The 17,938-nt window shown below is 39.9% G+C and overlaps 1 protein-coding gene across 1 annotated transcript in view; it reads right to left on the bottom strand.

Moving 5' to 3' along the window:
• ST6GAL2 (ST6 beta-galactoside alpha-2,6-sialyltransferase 2) overlaps positions 1-17,938 on the bottom strand; it is a 262,980-nt gene that overhangs the window by 9,395 nt on the left and 235,647 nt on the right. The window lies entirely within an intron of this gene.

The raw sequence follows: 17,938 nt of genomic DNA, 5'->3' as shown, positions 1-17,938 counted from the left end.
GTGACCCTTCCTGCACATAAACAATAAAAAAAATGATGTTTTGCAACACCTATGTGTGCTGCATTAAGCAGCTCACATAGAAGTTCCAAAACGCCATAAATGATTGCTAATGTCCAAGAAGGGAGACCTTCATGCACATAAACAATAATTTACCCCAACGCAGACACCCTTGCACTATGATGCAAAGGGGCCTACATTGGCGCTAGGCAGCTGAACTCAGCGCTAGGGAAACGCAGGGGTTGTGAATACGGCGCATCCCTGTGTTTTTAGAATGGAGAAGCATGACGTTAACAAAATTTGCTTGACGCCACGCTTCTCCATTCTCTTGTAAATATGCCCCTATTTCTGATGAGAATTGCACTCATCACATATGTGCCTGGGCACTTTTTACACATACCCTCCTGATTCACAAACTGGATTGGCATGTTGAGGAAGGAGTATGAAGCAACACAGTTGCATACTAATGTATCAGCCTTGCACCTAATAATTCAGCAACTATTAATAACACAACATACATCACAACATACCAAAGTATAAATCTTTTGCATGAGCGGTCTCCATGTGATCAAAAAATGTGCACAAGTGCACGTGCTGTTTGTGTATTCAGCAATGATTAACAATGTTTTCTTCTAATATGTACACCACAGTGTTGGAAAAAACATTTTGTCTTTGACCCTTTAATAATTGGGTTAGCGGCTCACATTAACACATTATAACAGAAAGGGGAAACTTAGAACAGGACCGTTCTGGGACACCCACTTATAAATGTGAGGGTGGTCACCTGACTTGGAGGCACATTTTGGGCAGTGACTATAACATTTCAGGACAAAAGGTCAACATTCAGGACAAAAATTCAGAACAGAAACTCAATTTTACAGCCGCATCTGTCGATGGCACATAATAATATAAAAGAAGGTAAGTAGGCGGCCAAGACAAGCACAAGTCAAAATAGGTTTATGTTTTAGTTTTTGTGTAAGACATAGCAGTAATGAGCAAGCATTCACGTGTAGCTACACTTATGTAAGGATTAAAATAACTACAGGAATACTCACTAATCGGAATTTGTGAGCTGATGTCAAGAACGACTTCATGCACATTAACTAAGAGGGCACATTTGGTTATACAGGGGGAAGGGAAGCCCCCCTTACCAGCCACTCCAAAATATCTGATGTGGGCTACAGGCAGTGGAACGCCCTCAGGGATGTGACAGCTACCACAGCAGCCCTGTGAGTAGCATTAGGTACAGATACCCAAGAACCAGACTTCACCTTCAAATAAAGTTCAGATCATAGTATGAGTGTTTTTAAAATGTTCTCATATTAATTCATTGAGGCGATCAAAACCCGATCATGTGTTAGCTGGCCTGTTTAGGTATGGGTAACTGGACATACTTGGTTGTAAGATTGTGCTTTTACTCTGGTCTATAAATGCTATTTAATGTTTTTCTCAAACTTTTTAGAACTCGCTTAAACCTTTAATTGATTGAGTATTTTGAAGCCTGACAAGGTGACAAAGATGAGGGCTCTGATTCTGAGGGGCATATTCACAAAGAAGGGGCGGTGGGAGGCGTTAGCCTCCTTGGCTTAACGCCTCTCACCGCCACTTTGGAAACGCTAGGCTGCACCCTATTCACAAAAATGTGGTGCAGCCTGGTGTTCCCCCATCGACGGCGCTAAGTCTCACGGCTTAACGCCAAAACAGGCACCCTTGCACCAGAGCGCAAGGGTGTCTGCGGGCAGAGAGGTTTGTTAATGCACGGGAAGGTGTCCCTTCCTGTACATTAACAAACTGAAAATGCCAGTTTGCTACATGCAGCACACATTGAAAAAGCAAAAACGAGGAGAAATAAAGCTTTTCTCCTCATTTAGCCACCGTAAGACCTGATTTTTCTGGTCTTCAGTTCGGCGCTGCCACCTATTACCACCGCCCTTGATAATAGGCAGTAGCGTCAAACTCAATGGGTGTTGCGGTGGTACGTCCACCGCAACACCCGCTGCACGCCCCCTTTCACGCTAAGTTTAGCGTGAAAGGGGCCCTATTCTCAAGGCAGCGTTAAGCCACTTAACATGTCTTTGAGCCACGTTAAGTGAGTTAACGCTGCCTTGAGAATAGGGCTCTGGCCCTATCGCCACGGGAACGTCAATAAAAGTGACGTTCCCGTGGCGATAGGGGCTTGTGAATATGCAATAAGAAGAAAACAGAAATGGGCGCACTCCGTGTGTTAAACAAAGTAGTTCAGTTGGTCAAGTCGCAGGTGCAAGACGAGTCAGTCCCCCTGGGTTGGGACCGATGAAATAGGGTAAGCACACTCCTGGAGGGGGAGGGTGTCACTCGTTGCACTCAGAAGAGAGAATCAATTCTCCTTATCCAAAGGTATAGTTCCAAGAACTGAAACCGGTTGTTCAAAGTCAATTGAGTTTTATTGTTCAATCAAAAATGTAGAATTGTCATCATTCTATCAATCTCAACTTGTATATCAAGAGTTCAATTATTCATTACTCAAATGCCCAATGCATTTCGGGCCGTTGGAGCCCTTCATCAGGGGCGGCACTGTGGAGGAGACAAGGGAGCAGCACTCATTTATCACGTTTAAAGATACATACCAAATTAGGCGTAACAACCTAAAACATTGTTTGTGCAGCGGGTTACGGTGCAACGATAAAGTTTTTTTAGAATTAAAGGGTAAAAGAAACTGTGAGGTGAGAGAAGCTGGTGGTATTGATGAACGTATTCAAATTAAAACAGGTTTCCGTTATAAACCACCGAGTGTGTTAGCGTAAGTAAATGGGATCGAACACTGTTCGTAGCTAAGAAACGCGTGTTTAAGGAGTGTATTGGTGACGAACAAACATGCTATGTCCGGAGGAGGAAAAACTGATAGAGTGCAAGTTTACAAAGGTCGAAGGATATTAAAACGTGGGTCGCTGGGGTGAAAAGTAGCTCGAAAAAATGCTCGTGTCGAGCGGTCTCAGGGCGTAAGGTGTTCACTTACGTTCGAGTCTTAAAGTCGAATTCCCATCACTCGACAGGACGTCGCTCACGGGTGCTGCGGCAGTAGTGAAGTTAGTAGATCGTAATCAGGTGATCAAGGGACGTAACCATTTAAAAGAGAGTGAATCGCGCGTATACGTGAACTACAAAGATAGACATAGAAGATAGATTTGTAGTTCGTAACATCGCTAATGTGGGTGAAAAGGGTCGTCAAGTGCGTTAAAAAATTTTTTACAAATTTAGTGAAGAAGAGTAAGCGGTCTAAAAACACAGGAATTACATAAAGAAAAATGTAATAAAGTAAAACAAAGTAAATTGGAGGGAAACCTGGTCATAATCAAGCAAAAGTGAATGAGCAGTGAAAACCAGAGGTACATGTAGTATACAGTCATCAGCTCTTCAATATAGGAGATCAAATTACAAATAGCAGCCTAGATCATAACGTTCATTTAAACCCTTAGGCTGGGTGGAATTGAGTTTGTGGATCCAATAGATTTCTCTCTGTAACAGAAATCTGTTGTTGTCTCGTCCTTTCAAAATAGGAACCTGTTCAAGGATCAGGAAGCGGAGTTGACAGATGTTGTGGTGATGTTCATGAAAATGAGTCGCGATAGGTGATTTTGCCTGTTGCGTTCTTATATTGCTTTTGTGTTCATTTATTCGAACGCGAATTTTTCTTTCGGTTTTGCCCACGTATGCGAGGCCACATGGGCATTTCAGTAGGTAAATGACATTTTGGCTGTTGCAGGTAGCAGTAACTCTGAGCTTAATGGGGTAACCATGTAGTGGGTGTTGGATGGTAGATCCCTTAATGATACAATTACAGTTGCCGCAATTAAGACAAGGTTGAGTGCCTTTGTAGGGACTTGTGGTGGACTCCCGGGTTTTGGAAAGGATTTGTTTGAGGTTGCGTGATCGTTGATACGCGAATCTGGGAGGTATTTCGAAGATGTTGTTAAAGTCCGCCTCAGTGCTTAACATGGGCCAGTATCTCAGTATAGTTTTCTTGATGGTAAAACTCTCGGTGGAGTATTTGGACACGAATGTCATTCTCTGCGGTGTAGACAAAGTTTGTTTGGGTTGAAGGAGTGTTTGTCGAGAAATTTTGTCTGTCTTCAGTATTGCTTTTTCCAAAATGTCACTCGGGTATTTGCGTTGTTGGAATTTGGAGATACACATGTTTTTGCTAGACTCATACAAATCATTAGTGCTGGAAATCCTTTTAAGTCGGAGTAGTTGTGAATATGGCAGGTGGTTTTTTAGTGATGGCTGGTGAAAACTGTGGAAGTGAAGGAGGTTATTGCGGTCTGTAGGTTTTGTGTACACTTGGGTAGTGAGATTGCCTTGTTGGATGGTGACACGAGTGTCCAAGAAAGTTATAGATTCTGTATTGATGAGATGAGTAAATTCAATACGTTGGTCGATGGTGTTGAGTGTTAAAATGAGAGATTCTAGTTGTTGAATTGGACCATTCCACAAAAGAAAAATGTCGTCTATGTACCTTTTATAGAGGATCAGATGTTCAATCCAGTCATTGTTGGTTAAAATGTTATCCAGTTCAAATCTGTACATGTACAGGTTTGCGTACGATGGGGCAGCGCAATTTCCCATGGAAGTGCCTGAACATTGAATGTAGAAAGTGTTAGACCATTCAAAATAGCTGTGATACAGCGTGAAATGCATAAGTTCCATGAGGAACACTTTGAGATCGTTGGGTTTGTCTGTGTTGATCAAACAAGATTCAATAGCTTCAATCCCTTTATCATGTGGGATGGAGGTGTAAAGTGATTTCACATCAATTGTGCATAAGATGGTATCTGTGGTTATTGATCCACGAATGGATTCCAAGATGTTAAGGAAATCAGTTGTGTCCTTTATGTAGGTGGTCATAGATTGTACTGAAGCCTGAAGGTGTTTATCCAAATATTTTCCAATTGGTTCATGGAGTGAGTTAATGGTAGAGACAATGGGTCTGAACGGAGGTTTTGTGGCATGCTTATGGATCTTAGGCAGCATGTAAATGTAAGGAATAGATGGGTTGATTTTGATGAGATATTTTTTGTCTTCTTCAGAAATGGTACCGTTTTCAAGGGCAGTGTTGATGATGGTTTTGAGAATGTCAAGAAAATTATTTGTAGGGTCAGTGGGTACGGGCATGTATGTTCGTGTGTCCTTAACATGTTCATTCACACTTTCAACGTAAAAGGTTGTGTCCATTATTACTAGTGCCCCTCCTTTATCAGCTTGACGAATGGTAATTTCAGACCTGTTAGCCAGTTTGTTGAGAATTTGTTCTTCTTTTTTGGTGATATTCTTGAATTTGTTTTTGTGGTGGTAACCAATTTTTTGGAACTCCTTTAAAACGATTGTCCCGAAAGCATCAAGTACTTTATGACTGATCGGTGCATTGTAGGTGCTTTTATTCCGAAGTCCTAACAAGGTGTTTTGTCTTGGAATGTCCGGTAATTTCAATATGTTGTTAAAATAGTGTTTGAGTCTGAGAACACGCAGAAACTTGAAGAGGCTGATTTCAGTCTCCAATGCGTTTGAATGATAAGTGGGAACGAAGGAAGTTCCTTTTTGTAGAGTCGTGGTTTCAAGTTTGGTAAGTTCATAGCTAGAGATGTTAATCACAAGGCTTTCTGACTGCGTGTATTCTTCGCTACCGATTTTATGTGTGTTTTTCCTCCTGGATCTTCTAGTGGTCTGGTGCCTGCCCCTAAAAAATGCGGTTGTCTGGGTACACTGGTGGTAGGTTCTTCATTGGCTGCAGATTGTAGATCTCCTGTTTCGGCTGGTCTTTCAGTTGGCTGAGCGGTTGAGAAAGTTCTGGGAACCCTGTCCCTGGAAAAAGAATCATCAGAGGACGTAGCATCTGTCTCAGATCTTTGTCCAGTTTGCTTACGTTGATGTCTTTTGTAGGCATAGGCCTCGGCCCAAGTATATACCTCTCCTAGTTTATAATCCAAGTTGTCACGTTTGAATTTTCTTAGTTTTCTTTCGTTGATCTCTTTAGTGTAGTCATCCAATTGTTTATTGAGGTCTGCTAATATGCCCCTGAGTTTTTCAGAATCTAGCCGCCTATTTTGGACATCAGATAAATAATGATGCCGCACGATATATTATTTATCTGGTGGGATAAATGGCACCTAATAGAAATTTCTGGAAAAGAACATATGGATGTTGATGCTTAGCACACTGGTAAATACTGTGCACTTTTCCCTGTAAAATGCTATCAGGTAAGACCTGCCGAAATTTGATGATGGGAGCTATTTAACGCACCTGATAATTACCGGATGCAGTAAAGACACCTCCCAACTCATAATTCTGACCCAGAGCAGACAGCGGTTTACGCAGAGGTTCGAAAACACCCACCCACTTGTAGGAGGCTATTCTTTTTGCGAGGTAATGTGGGGGGTGGTGTAACCAGCTGAGTTTGACCTGCTTTCTTCAAATGGAGACTTGTAAAATATACTTGTACTATGCACAGACTATTTGTGTTTTACTTAAAGTAATCAGTTTGAAAGCAGTTTTTTTAAAACTTATACTCTGTGTTATATAATCTAAAAGAAAAATGACTTACATACTCAAAGTGCTTTGTGTTGTAGGTTTAGACTTTGTGATATAATTAATATACCTCACAATTCCAAAACTGTAGCAAGCAGGATTCGGTTCGGTGACGCTTCAGTTACACATGCAGGCAACTGCAGTGTTTGCTTTAACCACCCCAACCTCCATAACTTAAAAGACCGCTTTTCCCACCGATTGGTTTAAAATGTGGTTATTTTTCTTGTAAGGTGTCTGCGTTATAGTTTATATGCATGCAGTTCCGTGAATTTGATAAGACAGCAAAATAGTTACTGAATATTTTGCTCCTTTTAGTTATATTTCTGACCCCCACCCCACTTCTTCGGCCCACATTGTGCCCAGGTTCTTGTTCTTATGCTATTTTTATGCACTTCAACTGCTGAGAGTGACAGAGAGCTCTAATGGGTGACAGCCGGCTGGTACCTGGGACATTATCATCAGGCTGGGGAGAATGGGCTTAAATTACAGACAAATACTGTCTGTTAGAACATTGGAAATGTTGGGAGCTCCATTGTAGACAATGGAGTGCTCCATGCTTCTACGGGCCGGTAAAGGCCCGCAAAGCAACATTCCAATGTTTTACAATAGCTTCTCGAAGCTCGAGGGGATTTAAATCTCCTCGAGCTTCGAGAAGCCTTTGTTTAATTTGTTAGAACATTCTGCCCTCTAGTGGCAGAATGTTCTAATAGCCTTATAGCCCTTCGTAGCAGGGCTATACCGCTATTAAAGTCCCGCTGCTTTTGTTAAAGTCCCTCGCCTTCGGCTCGGGCCTTTAACGCTGCAGCGGGCCTTTAATGGCCGGTATTGCCCGCTACGGCGGGCTATAAGGCTATATTAAATTATTGTTTATAGACAACAGACTTTAGCCCCAAATAATGGACAGTCCTTGTAAATTACGGACAGGTGGTCATCCTAATATAGGTGGATATATCGTTTGCCCTCCTAGACATTCCACCATATCTATTAAAGGCCTTCATAAATGATGTTTCCTGATTGCATAGTTGCTGTCAGCACTGCCATTGAGAACAGCACTTAGAGGCTTGATGTTTAAGTGGCATTATACCAATTTCCCAATTTAGGGCAACCCATAGAATGTAATTTCCTTTTGAGTCCATGCTGTGCAGAGACAAGAATTAAAACCATGGTAATCCAACACATACATCTTTTAAATTGTCACCCATTTCCTGGGAGAAACTTAATAATATATCACAAACAATTTGCTTGAGGATCATCAAAGTGCTCCCTACTTTACAGGTCAATTCTCAGAGCCCACTTTGTGACAGGAGTTCTGCCATGCCACCATGGTATTGTATTTTTTTTAACCTTAAGAGATAAGATTGGAACCCTCATGGAGTGAAAAGTAGCTGCTAAGCTGGTCAACCTCTCTAAATTTGAGAGCTCAGTTTCCCCTGATTTGATGAAGATAGCAGTTCAGTTACATGGGTGGATAGGTGGCGGGCCCACTGATTCTTTAAGGCACTTTACCATCCATTACCTTTCTTTTTTATTCTATGTAATATGGCAGTGTTGCAAGCATGTTTAGACACTGCTTTCAGGTACAAATATGTTCAATAATAATTTACCATGAAAAGGGCTACAAGTTTTCTTTTTACTTCTTTTGCATTGTCGCATTAGATATTAAATTAGCATTTGGGTCCACATACGAGGATTAAAATATTAAGCATGTTATAATAATAACCTTGTGGTAATTACATTTTATGGTGTTTTTTTCTTAAATAAAGTCATTTAGTAGAAGATAAGACACATAAAGAAGTAATTTCCCCAAAATGTGCAGAAACAACCCAATGCATAGGTGCATTCATTAGGAAAAATAGGTTTTGGGGATTAACTTATACTTCTTTTGATTTCAATGACCAATGAATTACATCATGTGTTTAATCCCTTAGTTATCCATGAATATACATCAGTGCTTTAAATATATCTACTACTGACACCATCACTTTCACACCTAAGCCCATTCAGACCCCACTATTATATGATTCAAGACCAAATAACAACACATTTAGGTCCATAATTTATCATGGGTTTGCACCTCCCTTGCAAAACACAAGGGGGTGCAAGGGAGACGCAAAAACAAGAATGGAATTTACGAAGCCACCCAAGGCCACCAATCTTAACCCTGTGTGGCTTGGTAAATGTGGAGAAACGCAAGGCAGCGCATGTCATTGCCATCCGTTTCTCTGATTCACAGAGGTGTTACACAGGTGGAGAGTGGGTCTTCCCACGCATCCACTCATGTATTTTGGCACATTCCGTGGTTTTCTATGAGTGGTAGATCTGAGAATGCCTCAAAATGCTATGCCTTCACAGGGAAAAGCGTAACAAGGAGAAATATGTTTATTTCTTCTCGTTTTCCTTTTTTCTACATGTGCTACATTCTGCAGCACACATAGAAAGAGGGAAATGCCTCTGAGGATTGTTTTTGTGCAGGTGGGTGTCACTTCCAGCACAAAAACAATCCTAACTACAACTCAGGCACCCTTGCACCATGGTGCAAGAGTGCCTGCATTGGCTCTAGGCACCAATACAGGTAGAAAGTAGAAATGCACCGTATAATGTTAAAAGCAGCGCATTCCTGCTCTCTCCCTTTCATGCAGTGTAGTGCAGCAAGGTGGCTTGCTGCGTTGAGTTAAAATGTGATAAATATGCCCAACACATTACCTAACAGTATATCTTTTACTCAAGTAGTTGTGCACAGACAGTTCAAAAAGAAGCAACTGGTCTACAATTTAGAAATGTTGGCATATTTTCTAGCCAGACCATTATTTCAAGCAACTTTTTCAAATATTTGTATTTATTCACAAGTTTGAAATTGGTTGGTTATTATCAGATATGCTAAATTTAGAACTGTAACTCCTTCTAACCACAGCACGGTTTGCATACAAAACCAAAAACAACAGGATCAACATAGTAAACACGCATGAGGAGTTGGTACTTCATTGCTCATTGCTGGTTCCCGTTCTTCATGTTAACAAACCTTGAGTGAAGCGTTTTACTATGCAAAAGCAGAGCTACTGCCTTTACCACACCTTGATTTATTTATAGGTAAGGCTCCCTGTTTTCCGTGTTTACAGATTTTTACAGATAAATATAGGATGTTGCCCTTATTGGCGGTAAAAAAATAATTGAATGCAGGTCACAGGCCTATTTTTGGACACTCGCATTTTGCAAGTCAAAACATATTATTTCAGTTTCCAACACTTTCTTTGGCACTTTTATTCTAGCATTTACACACATACAGACACACTCTCTCTTTTGCTAAACTCTCTATATAAAGTCCCTTTGTTAGGTTTAGGCTACCAAGAACATAGAGGAACTTGGAATATGCCCATTGCTTACCATTGGTTGGCTTTTCTGTCACTCTGATGTGGGTACTTTTTATTTGATGGCTTTACTTGTCCCCGCATGTCCATCTTGTGTTTGCTCCTCCTCTTGAGCATAGCCTCTTTACCATCTGTCTTATTGGCTGACTTTTATCGTCCCAGTGTTCACTTTTTGGGATCTAGTTTTTTCTTTCTGCTTAAGCACTCAGCGAGAAAAGATGTGTTTTTCAGCTCTCTCCCTCTTGGTGTTTCCCCCTACCAAGTATCGCACCTCTCCTTCCCTTTCTCCTTAACAAACACACTTGGTGTTGCTGCCTCTTCCCTCACCTCAATCTCACACATTGCTTACCCACTCCACATATGTGTATGTATTTCTTTAATTGCACAACCCATAGACTCCTCCATTGTTTCTCCCCGCTTGATGTTGCTCCTCTCTTTACTTTTCCCCCAGCCGCTCCTACCCTGCTCCTCACCGCTCCTGACACTATCTACTTTAGAATAATTGTTTTTCTATTTACAGCTTTTGGAGTGCCCGGCAGCTGCGATCTTGTTGCTGGCCTGCTCCGTTTGGCAAACACAGTTTTACACACGTTTAAATGACTTATTGCTAATTAACCATCCCATGTGGCGTCTGCCATATTGGAACAGTAAATAAAACAAAGTTCTGATCATGCCATCCAGTACAAACTTTACGTTCAGTTTCAGGCCCACACAACTTGAGAGTTTGCTGTTTTTTAATGTTGTGCTGTTTTTGAAAAATTTAGTTGATTTACATTAAGCATTTAAATGAGCATTGTCAGTGAAGTTTTTATGGTCTGGCTTGATTTTGCAGCTGTCTCTAGACAATTATGTGAGCATAACTAGAGAGGGCTTTGGCTCCGCCCCCATGTTGGGAGACAGGAGTACAAGATTTGATTGGGCAGAAGTTGTGAGCTTACACAAAAAGTGCTGGCCCTCTATGCAGCTGTGATCATTTTGTTTAATTAGCCAGCAGTCCGAGCTTGAACTTTTAGGGGCACACACATGGCACTGTTCAGCTACTAAAGGGTCCTAGATAAGAAGATAATTTATGGTCTTTTTCTATAGCAGCAACACAGATGGGAGGAGGGCAGTAATTAACCTACATGAATTTTTAGGTCTGGCTAAATAGTGAAACTGTCACCTGCTTATTTGACCTACACCAATATTATTCTGCAGCTCTTTGCTTCCACACAAATACATATCCATTCCCAAGTGCCTGGATACTCTCTTGGGTGATTTGTGCACTATACAAATCAATTTAACATAACATAGCATGCTATCTACTTGTAATACTTCAAAATACCATACATCATTAATTTAAAGCTATACCTATTGGCATTGCAAATGCTTGTTGATAAATAAAGTTAATTTAAATTTAAGAATTGTCAACCTAGCATGAGTATGTAGTCATATGAGCATAAGTAGAAATACTTTGTAACTACAGAAAGACCACCTGAACGTCCTCGTTTACAAAGATTTCAGACGGACAGCGTGAACAGCATTGAAACCACGCTGAATTCATGCACGTGAAATGTAGTTCAACATCACATTCTTTTTGCCTTCCCTCCTAAATGATGACATTTTCCTCTCCAAAGATTGTCTCGGTGTTTTCAGCATAGAAGAGATTCTTTGAGTGTTTACAACAATCTGTCTTTTAAATCTTATCGTAAGCCGCTCGGTCTGTTGGTTGTCACCAGTGGTAGCTGGTAGGTGAGGATAAGGCTCTGAGTCTGCAGCTTTGTATTATTTCCCTCCTTCCTAGTCTGATCCGGGGATGTCAGTAAGAGAGAGGTGTACAGTTTGTGCAGATGGGAGCAGGTTAGTAGCTGTGGCTGCCTTAGTGTCGGTGTCCTTTGAATGAAGGTGGATTCAGGAGAACGGTGTGATGGGTTGCCTAAAGGCTCTTTCATTATGGGTCTTCAATATAACTGAATTTGTAGGGACCCAGGGCTGAATGCTGTATATAATGTGCTGCTCTAAGACCAAGCAACATAACCCAACACTCTTTAGTGGGTTGGGTGTGCACTTAATGAAGAAAAGGGACTCAATGGTGCAAAGAATGTCGGATCAAGCTTAACAAAACTCAGCTTATCTTGGTCATTTTTATGGACAGCACTGTGCATTCTGGAACTTGCCTTTTTGTATTTATCATTATAAGAATATAAATATGCAAAGTGCTGTTGCCTGAAGGTAAGAAGAAACTACTAGAAAGTAATGAAAAATATATTTATTTATGGGTCTGTCATAGTATTAGGTGGTATTATTCCTCCAGAGCAGCAAAATAAGTGTTCATTGTAGCAATTAAACAAGAAATGTGTCTATTGCCCAGCGTGTAGCAGTGCTGAGACAAATGCAGGCATAACAAATCAGAGACATGACACACCGCAGTCCGACATGACAGCCCGAGCAAATTTGAGCATATGCATTTTGAAATTATAGAATCTAACAGTTCCGCCAGCAGTTGCTGTAATAAGTGGAATGATTTTAGTTAATCGACAATAAACCTTTATGATTCTGAATTCCCTGTTTGTCGCTCTGCAACACTGAGATTTCAAAATGACATACATGGGCAACGGCTGTACTCCTGCTTTTTTTGTCCAGCATGAACATACTGATTACACACAGAAGTAAAGCTCCACAATCCGTTATGTTTTTCTTCAATAATATGTTATGATGTCCAATCCCCTAGATAGGTGGCCCTTATTTCTGCCATTCGTATCTGCTTCATCAGGGATCTATCTATGTCTGCACCCAAACCGGGCCCACTTTAATTACGTGGCAGTTCAAGGCTAAATTATGCGGCATATATGACTAGAGCAGCATAGAACTGCAAATCATGCAGCAACTCTTCATAAGAACACAGTTCGGCATATTTCAGGCCCCGATCAAGAATCAGGCCGACCCAGGAAAACATGACAAATTTGTCTTGGTGGCACTTTCTGACACTGGCACATACTTCTGCAATGACCATAGGTTGCATTCAATTCGGTGCAGCAACGTACAGACAGGATAGGGCTTTCTAATTTTCACTTCCAGCCCGGCACAAGCAAAGGGCTGATTTAAAGGGCCATCAGCCCTTTAACTATCCTCCTGGCTGGGTGCCATCTGGAGCCTAACACTTAGAGGCCAATGCAATGCAAGGAAATAAAAGCACACCGTTTATCACTTCACAAGTGCTTAAGAGAAACTATGATTTTGAGGTTTTTTACTTCGTTCAGCCCCCCATGTAAGAGATGGGCACTGTAAGAATGCAGGATTTATCTGAGTGTATGAATAATTACACAAATAATGATTTAAATGGAACCTACTAATTTATATTTTACTTAATTGCTTTACAGCAGTACTCATCCAAGAGTAGGGTGCCAGAGAGCTTTACATTGCACACAGACACACAATAAATCATACAAGTAATCGTCTACAAATTTTTTTTACATAAGACAATGTGGGCTATAACGTTTAGGATTCACATATCGTCCATACTATATACATTAAATGTTCACAGTTAAAGGTTAGGAGAAACACAATCAGGATATAACACGACGCAGTGATTGAGTTGTGTGTACTAGCAAGACTTTATTACTTCTTCAAGAAACACCTTTTTGAAATATTAGAATAACATATTGATAAAAAAACAAAAAGGATTTAAACCCATGACTTGTAGAATGCATGTGAGAGAGCTTGGGCCCCCTTTAAACAGTTCTACTCAACCTGATGGTCTTTTTAACTGCTTAGGAGGTAATACGGAGGAAACAATCACATTTAAATTTCAGTATAGTGTAACCAATACAGCCACACAATAATCAACTGGACAACTGAATCTGAGATTAGAAAAACATAATAGTACATTCAGAAACAGATAGATATAAATTAATCTCAGCATTATCATATAGAAATACAGAATAAACCAAATGAATCCAAATCTTCTAAAGACATTTAACCTATAAAACAAAAAGCAGACAACTACTGTAATAATGATAATGATGATGCAAGTAATCAGGAAAAAGAATTGGACATTAAATTGCAACAAAAGATTCTCATGAGCACGCTATCTCTCCCTACGCTACCTTAAAAGGGGCAACCCTCGACTAAGAAGCATTGAATTAGAAAGAAATTTTGAAAGGTGTCAGCTGTCAGAGTATTCAGAAGAAGAAACTCCAACCAAGGGTCAAGCAGCATGAAGCCCCACAAAGCAGAAGCAGAGATCTGTACCTCATGAAACCCTAAGATGTCTCTCCGAGTCGCACCACGTAATAGCAAAATTCTTTTATTTGCACTCAAGGTAAGTCACATGTTTGTCTCCAGTAACTTTCCACAATTCCAGCACAAATTGGTTACTGGTATCACCTTTCCTACATAGATAAGTTGCTACTGCCTTCATTCCTGGCCATCCTTCTCTTTCTCAATGAGAACTAGCCTCCTTGCTCATTACCGCAAATCTCTTTGCCAAGATCCATCTTCTCATACCTTGCTATCTAACTAAAACAAAACCCTTCTTTTCTAGCAAATAAGGCTTTGTCTGCATCTGGAGCGGAAGCCAAAATACAAGCAAATACACTCTATGTTGAAGATTAAATATGAATTACATGTTAGACTTTAAACGTGAGCTTGTACTGAAACAGTTATCCCAAATATTATGTTAATTTAACAGTGCACAGGGTTACAAATATGAGCACATTTCTATACACATAGCAAATGCAACTTTTCAATGCTTGCATAAATTCCAAAGAATTACGAAAATGTTGTTTCAAATACACCAACATGAATATAATTTCTTGTTACACGTATAAATGCTTAAACATTGGTCTACCCATACACTTTATTTCATTAACTGCACAATGAGACACAGCTACTTTAACCTCTTTTACACTATTAATAAGTAAATGTTGCAAAGACCCTTATTAGTCACATTTCTATGCACCCAATTTATAGGTTGTATTAGTTTGTGTGGAGTACTTTAAATATGTCATACCCATCTTTTCTTAGTAACATTAGTCACACAAAATATATTCAATTGCTGGCTGTGCATGATTATGATGCACTCCTACAGTCTCTTAGGATGGGTCAAAATGATGCTGCTCCACGTGCAGCTCCTTGAAACAGGTAAAAGAATCATTGTGCTATATTAGAAGGATTGCAACTTATGAACTGGGAGTAACATAATGGTTTCAGGCACAAAAGAAATAGCCCACTCACCTATCAACACTAAAATACAAGTCTGTGATCTATATGTTACAAAATGTGCTTTGCAGCAAGCACACTAACTCTCTAAGATACTTTACGAGTTGAAACTGTGACTGGACAGAACACAGAACTCTCTCAGTACTGAATTAAACACCAGAGTTATCTTATCGATATGTTAATCCCCTAAAAGTGCTGAGCACACAAATACCTCTGCAACAGGGGTCCTTACCTTGTAAGATATTTTAAAATGCAGCCTCATTGTGACCAATTATGTAAGCTAGAACAGATATACTGTCACATTAGTCCTTGTTGCCAATTACTTTGCAGCAGATTGTATTTTGAAGAAATGTATAAGTTGATTGTCAGACTCTGATTTGAAAGCTCCACCCCTCTTGATTCCACCCCCTTCCTCTGCCACACCTTGACCCCCATTTTATGAGTTATCAGAGTAAATTGTTTCCAGTTCCAGAACTGAGACTGACGGCTCTGTTAAAATAACTTCAACTTGAGAAAAGCACTTGTGATTTCAGAATAAGTTTGTGTGAATAGTAACATAAGACTCTTTCTATCCACACTTCGGAAATACATTAACATATTTATGGTTTTTGTTTCTTGCACTACCTAAGCAACTATTATAATGGCAAATTAAAGCCGGTGGCAAGCGGTCACTTAAAAATAATAATGTGATTGATACCACATTGACTAACTGTGTGGCAAATCAATTTTCATTACCTTTGATCTATTTGGGATGAAACTCTCTTTGCTTATTGATTCCAAAATACATAGCAAATGATACAGCAGATGCACTCTGCCTGTAAAGTGCCACAAGTTCATACTTACTAGGAAAACACCCAAGCTCCACGATTGCTTTATCCAATGGCCCTGGACCAAACAGATTTGCTTACACTTGGTTGGTTTTCTTGTCACTCATTTGCTAGATTCTTATGTGAGAGGTTTCCGTCTAATTCTTGTGTTTTTTTCTCTCCTGAAGCATAGCTTGTTTACTTTCCTTTTTACTGGATGTCTTATATGCTTCCACTGCACATATTTAGGGGACTACTCTTTTCGCTTTTCATCAACACTCTATGAGAGTACATGTGTTTTCTTGCTCTTTCATGTGCTGGTCCAGTCATCAAATACTACCCCGCCACCCTGCATGCACTGCATTTCTCAGACCTTCCACTACCACCACCTCATTCATTGCTTAACCAATAAAAAAAACAAGCAAAATGGTGGCTGTGTGAAGGCCTATGCACGCACACGCAGTCTGACCCTTTCATGAATATACATCACCTCACTGGGCCACCATAGCGTTATGATGCATACCAACACATACATGTCATTTTATTCCTCTTTTTACAAGTAGTATTTGTTTTTTTTGCAAATACAACACATCAGCAGTGTCAATAGGTTTAAAAGGCAAGATGAATTAGCTTTACTAGTGCTTGCTTAAATTGCACATAATTATCCATGCTATCAATGCATTTTATAAGTGTATATTTACTTGTGTGAATTGAAAAAGTGTGTGAATCATGACAACTGTGAGTACATTCAGGTCTTTTTAAGCCAGGTTAGATATCCTGAAATACTGATTGGAGGGGGGCACCACAGACCAAACTTGAGCATCCTGAGCTTCAGTATCTCTTTTTTGTCTAAGCAATCGATTTAGAGTTTGGCGGATGAAGTAACATCCATCCGGATGGCAGAGGACATTACCTAAGCCATCTAGAGTGTACTCAGCCCACCAAATTTTGCGTTCTCTGCTGGCCTACCAACAACTCTGTACATTGAAAAGAACTGTTGTCACAATGGTTCCTTTCAATATACAGAAAAGTTTGGGGTACATCAATTTTGACAGATGTACACCAAACTTCTAAACTTTTTTTGATTTTTTTTTAAATTAACCCTCAAGGTGGAGGTTTTTTTCATATCCATCACCACCAATTGTTTTTGGGCCAGTGAAGTAAAGAAGAAAAAAAGGAATTACTCCATCCACCCTATAATGGGCGGATGGTTTAATGGCCTTCCTCCGATGACCCCTACTCTCCAGGGGATTAGAGGAAGTATTTAGTCAACAGACCCAATGGGAGCTCCATCGATGAAATGCTAAAGGTCCACCCATCTCTAAATGAGAATGGAGGACCGAGGGTTTGGCAGGCAGAGTGGTCCATCACACCAATCTCTAAATCAGGTCCTTAGTAATTATAACTCAGCTCTAAATCAGGTCAGTAATTATAACTCAGCCTTTGTATCTTCATGAAATGCCAAAGGTTCATCTATATTTATGGGATTTGTTTTCAGTACATAATAACAATTATACAAAAATAATAAAATAAAACATTAGACTAATTAATATTGCAATTCTAGTTAGAGAACTATGAATGAAGTTAACTAAACCTGCATACGTTTAATTATTGTGAATTTGGAATACGGTTTGAGAGTCATGAATCTTTATACATTAAATTAATTGGTGCCCTGGAGGAGTCTATATTATATTGTTATTTTCCTCCCACCAGTACTACTCCATTTCAGGGGATTGTCTCTGAGATAAATTGAAATGTAGCCTCATGGTAATGGTAATGGCTGATATAAGCACTGGTGGTATTTGTAGGGTTGTGTGAAATTCATGTAATTTGTTTTGTGTAATTATACAAAATTTCAGAAAAATTACATGAAATCATGCATGATTATGAGAAATGCAAAACCATCATTTGGCTTTATACTCCAGTGAGAAAATGCATCCTCATATCCATTTTGAAGACGAAGACGCATTTCATGCTAAAATAATATCACAGAAAAACACAAGTGCCACA

The sequence above is a fragment of the Triturus cristatus genome, chromosome 8 (genome assembly GCF_964204655.1).
Source record: "Triturus cristatus chromosome 8, aTriCri1.1, whole genome shotgun sequence".
NCBI lineage: Eukaryota > Metazoa > Chordata > Amphibia > Caudata > Salamandridae > Triturus > Triturus cristatus.
Note: the sequence above shows the minus strand (reverse complement) of the source record. Positions and strands in the feature narration are given on the sequence as shown.